Source organism: Aythya marila (assembly GCF_965140915.1).
Source record: "Aythya marila genome assembly, chromosome: 1".
NCBI classification, from domain to species: Eukaryota; Metazoa; Chordata; class Aves; order Anseriformes; family Anatidae; genus Aythya; species Aythya marila.
This window is the reverse complement of record NC_139042.1, coordinates 62339483-62345482: the sequence shown is the minus strand read 5'-3', so window position 1 is coordinate 62345482 and position 6000 is coordinate 62339483.

Below are 6000 nucleotides of genomic sequence, written 5' to 3'. Positions count from 1 at the left end.
ATCCAAGTCCTTTGGCACCAGGTTTACAAAAATCTCCATCTGAAGCAAAACACAGAGATATCTGTCAGCAGACTCTTAGCATCAATGGTCTGTAACTGCTCACAGATTTTCTCGTTCCTCCATCCCTCAGCATCCCCTGCAATAATCATATTGTTGATTAGAAACGAGTTGATACGACCATAGCCAAAACAAGAAGTCACTGTTTTTCTTTCCAGGGAGGGGAATTAACAAGGAAGTAATATCTTGCTTCTGTTTTGACTATTTATTTATTTTTGTCATAAGAGAATATTGTTGTGGTTTGCTTTGGCACTGGCTTTGATCCAGTATATATATGTATACATATATATATGTTGGATGTGTGTGTGCATGTGCACATATGCACTGATATGACTTGAAGGTCTCAAGATTTTCTGAGTTTCCCATTGTACTATACATGCTGCATTGTTTTGTGGATTAAAATCTTATGGAAAAGGTGCTGGGCAAATAAAAAAGAAAGGGCCACCTAACAAAGAAGCCATCTGTTCTTCTGCCACAAATCCAAAAAAAAAAAAAAAAGAAAAGAAAAGAAAAAGAAAAGTCTATTTTGAGTCACTTGCATGGTTTGGACATCCTGCCTTCTCAGTGTGCATATACAGTACATTTAAGCTCACATCAGAGACCTTCCTGGTTGGCATTGGCTAAAGACTCTGTGAATATGCTGAAGATATGGGCTCCAAGAGAAAAAAAACAAGCTGCTGAAAACAAAATGTTAACACTTTTGTAAATCTGCCAAGTTTTTTCAATGTAACTGCCAACAGTTTGATGTTCAGAGGAACTCAGCAGAATTGCTAACATGCATGCTGCATAAATGGCTATTCATTAGAAAGATGCTGTAGTTTATATGTGACTGCTTTCTTTGGCTGGCTAATATATCAAGTATGGTACTTGTTTTGTACTGTGAAAAACTTTCTCCATTACCATAGTAACCTCTTGCATGTTGGCGGAAGCTGATGTCATTCATGGCATTATTCATTCCTAGTGAATTGGTCCTCAAAGTGCTAACAAGTTCCAGGGAGATAAAGAAGACTAAGTATACATTCTGGTTAAACATGATTTAACCCTTTCACCTCACCAGGTCCCTGGAGATATATAGGTAAACACATCTCAGATATACACATATATGTATTCAATTTCTCCAATATTGCTAAGGGAAAAGCTAGAATATCATATTTATCTAGCATAATTCTGATTTAAAGAGTAAAGGCAAGGCTTCTCCATCATTCTGTTGTGTGTGTGCTTTTTTTTTTTTTTTTTTTTTTTTCCCTCTGATATTTCCTCTGTATTAGAGGAAAACCCGCCTTATTTAAAGAAAAATAATTTAGCCTTTTTTATATTTACCTACTCCCCTGAAGTTACTTCATTCTTCATCATTGCTGATAGTATTGTCCAATATAAGCCATTTGTTCCCTAAGTATCTTTACAACTACTATTACATAAATCTAAAGTTTGAATCGGATTTTCATTGTACACGTTGTACAGATACTCTGTTATTAAAGAAATAGCATAAAATTGGGCATTTTCCTCTTTAACAATTCATATTAAATAAGCATTTGCTTTTGTTTGGAGTGGGAACAGGATCAAACTGTAGAGGAAGGCATACCTTACCTGAAATAATGTGTAACCTAGAGGCCTTAGTACCTTCTATAGTTCCTTTGTCTATGAGCTTATTTTGTCATGTACAGTAGTGGGAGGTGTGTGTGTGATGACAAAGGGCTCTTCATCAGTTCCAAGTCAAGAAAGGGAGGGGAGGGGGGACAGTAGGACTTCATCCTGAAACTTTTTCCATCCCTTTTTATACATATGTACATACATGTAGGGAGAGGTAGAATATCCGTGTCCAAGGCTGGAGGGACAGAGAAAAGAATACTACTCTTGCCACACGGGGCACAGATCTACGACTAATATAAAGGGAGAAAGGAGTGGCATGGAAATGAATTTACAGGAGGTTGGTTGTACTGGATTTGTTGAGTCCAGTCCACCTTAGCTTTACTGGAGGCTGTATAAATTTTGATGTAATTTTTTCCTTAGATCTGTGTAACATTTGATGTTTCTTCACCTCAGAGATGAAATCTGCAGGTATTAACCTGCAGGTCAGATGTAAAAGTAGCAAACATTATGCATTTTAATCCATACTGTAATCTACCCAGACAGCATAACATGGTGTCATTAATGGACATAGCCTACAAACCAGGGTGTCCTAATTAAGCCTGTGTGTAAACTCAGCAATAGACAGCTTATTCTTATTGAAAGCTGAGAGCTTTGTTTTCTCTGTACTTGTTGATTGCATCTAGACTGTGGGATCTGGGATATTCCACCACTAATTTCCAATAGATCGCAATGATAAAGGGATTAAGGCTGTAGACTTTATTCTACGACCTACCTCTCCCATACTTTTAAGAGAGCCTTTTAAAATTCCTACCTAAACACAGACTTATTCTCTAATTTACAGATTTGCCTAAATGTAGAGACCTGAGCTTTCCATTTTCCATGCACTTTCATTAAGCTAATGTATTAGTCTTTATATTTTATTACAATTCATTTCAATCCTATTGCCATTTGTGCAAGCTGGTATTAAGAAAAGTAGAATATTATGCTCAATTGGAGAGTAGCAGATTAAGGAGCAATTTTTTTCAAATGAGCTAAGTAATTTCTATATTCTATGTCCCTTATTTCACAATCTGATCTTTCTTTATGAAATCTGACAGCTCTGGAACATCGGGCACTAGGTCTAACAAATTTCCAGAGATCAAAGAAATTCTACCTGCAATAAGTGTTTCTGAAATAAAAGTGGGATTTTTGGAAGGCATAGATTGCCATTTGAAATGTACATACATGTATCTTACTTGCTGGCAAACTATTCTTTCACCTGTTTTGTTTTCTGATTTTGTTCCATATATTTCTGTTCCAAGACTCTATCCTGCACGTGAAACAGAAAACCTGCCAGCTGATTCTTTGGCTAGATTCAAGTACGCTAAGAATGTCTTCCTGTAGAATTTAAAAAGCTGTACTGAAATTATTTCCCAAGAAAGTCCTCAAGAGCACATTAACATACAAAGTTTGCTTCAGAAGCTAGCTTGGAAGGAAGCAGCATTTTGCCAAGCTTTCCGCACAAACAAAATTCTCTATATGATATATACTCCTTTTAGGGGACAGAATATTGAAGCTGAAGACTTTCAATATGTCACCATACTGTTTGGGCTAACTTCTGTCTCACAGACTTTGAACACATCTCCTGAGCTCCCTACAGTCAGTATTTTTCTCTGATGAGACTCACATGCATCATTGGTTGCTTAAAGCCTGGTTCTTCTTAGGTTGCAGAAAAAAATATTCAGTCATACTTAGACAAAACTCATTGACAACAAGAGTGACACACCACAATGGGTTGCATATGTCTCTATAAATGAATTCATTTCTTAGCACTCATTCATTGAAATAATAATGATGACAACATGTATTTGAAATAGTATCTCACTGAAAAGAATTAGAAGGTTCATTACTATTATTGCACATGTGCTGTGTAGTCTCAGACCGACTCCCTCTACTCTGCTCGTGCAAAATAACACAAGACATCTCTGCTCTTGGGTGATTTTTTCAAGGCTGTCATGGTAAGCAGGGGATTGGAAACACAGTGGCAAGAGCTTTGGCTTTTTATTTAAAAGAAAGTGAGGCCGTGGTGCACAAGGCAAACTGGCTCAATCTAAACCCTAGCTTTGTTAGCTGCTGGTATAGAGATCTTCAGATAAAGAGGTCATGAACACCTGAGTTGTTGAGATGTTGGAATCTGGAATGAGTATTACTGTCAAAATCAATGCTTGTCTGGTTTCTATATATATATGTAGTTATTAGTCTGCTGAGCTATAGTGACAAGAAATCATTTTTTTCATTATTTGTTTCTTTGCTGAATTTCTTCTGAATTTGTAAATTGAATCATTTGAATCATACAATTCAAGTCAATATTAATTTGCTAATATAAACTTCAACACGAGTACTGAATTTTGTACACATATTAAAGTATAATTAAATCAACATACAAACTTCACAGACTTGCCACTATTGCTTTGATTCCACTCGTAAGACACTTGAATAAGGATTCTTGTGTTGTTTGCAAAGTCAGAGATCTACCAAAACTAATGGAAAGGTCATATTTTATTATGCCTAACTGGTTGGTTAAGTTATCTGAGGAATTTTGTCAATTCCCTGTATAAGATTACAAGTAAAATACCAGTTTTGTTAATGCTCTCCAGAGAATTTCAGGAACCAAACCTGCAATTCACCTGTGATTCATGTTTTCCTAAAGAATGTAAAAGTGGTTAGCAAACCATTTATTTTCAGACTAAGTTTTCAATTAATGGTATAAAAAATATTTTATTGGACTTTAAGACAATTGGACAAAAACTGGGCTAGTGCTCTATTAAAAATAATCTTACTTTACTAAACAAAATGTGCTGAGATTCATTTGACTAAATGATTACAGGCACTTTTGAGAATCTATGCAGTCTAAAGATCCTCTAAGGCTATGGCATGGGTATGGTAGTGTAAAAAGTTTCTACAAGACACATGCCCACCCCTAGTCCTTTGGCCCACTCCAGAAGACACTGCATCCAGAAGATCAAACTGTTGTTTGATGGATATAGTAATTCCCAGCTTTATGAACAGCTCCATTAAACTGTTGTAGAGGTGGTTCCAGTCTGCTACCAAACTGTGAAGACCTAGAAACTGTTAAGCTATTGCCTAAACTAAACCAAAGTGTAGGCAAGCTACTTTTAGATAGTGTTCAGCCACCAGTTGGAGATAACCAGGCTGATTTTCCTGTGGAGTGGAAGAATATCAGTGATGATTGCTCAGATGTGACTCCCTAGGATGTGGAAAAAGGGGTGCCTGGCAAGCCTGATGGTGTGGCCCTGAATAATGAGGTCCTTAATTGTTTATCAATGATGTTGGGGGATGGCCTAAAGTTATGTGGAGATACAGAATGTTTAATCATCATCATCTTCTCTGGAGATGTGTTTGTCTTCCAACTTTTACCCTTCTTTCTTCTTCCCTCTCTTCTTCTCCTTCGCTTGTGATTGTGTGCAAGGTGTCAAGCTCCTCTGAAGCACCTCACACTTACACCTCATGAATCTCTAACCAAGAAAGCCACGCTTTACTCCCCCATCTCTTTAGTTTTGTTGCTATCTGTGCCTCAGAATAGTCACTGAAAATGGCTTTAGGGAATCCATGCTGGAGTACTTGGGGCACAGCATGATGCGGTTTGCCTGAACTATGTAAGAACATTGTAAGGGTTATGTATTTTTGGCATTTCCCCCATGTTTTTCCAAGAGCGTGGCCCAGAAAAAGCCTCTGACTAAGCAATGTAAACATCTGAGGAATGTGACCTGCAGAGTGCTGCCACATGCCATGTAGCAGGAGAGCATAGATACAGCCAATGATTTGAGATAGCTACTTTTGCTGAGTAAGCTGCTTCATTAGAGCTCATGCTTGCAGCACCATATGATATTTTCATTACAAAATGATATGCTTATCAGTAATAAAATGAAAGCTTCTGTGGCAAGTGTGACGAGAGTTAAATTTCTATACGTTAAGATCATGACATTTTTTGTCTAAATGCATTTACAGACAGTATTAAACTGATAAAAGGATATAAGAAATTGAATACCATTTTTTAAGATTCAGCATTTCTGAGAGACCCATGAAATCACAATTTCATCCTACAGACTTCTTAAGACATCAGAAACACTCCCTTTTCTCAGTAGAATGTAAGTAAAACCGCTGGAAAGAGTGGGGGGATTGAAGAAAAATATCAGCTGGCTGACCCATGGAGAACAAGAAGTGTATAGGGCATTTGCTTGGCATATCAGAAACATATATTAATTTTAGGACTCTCTAGCCTTATTCAAGCTAGGGATTAATCCTCATTGGAATAATGCAGAATAGATCCTATCATTTTCAGCAGCTACACTG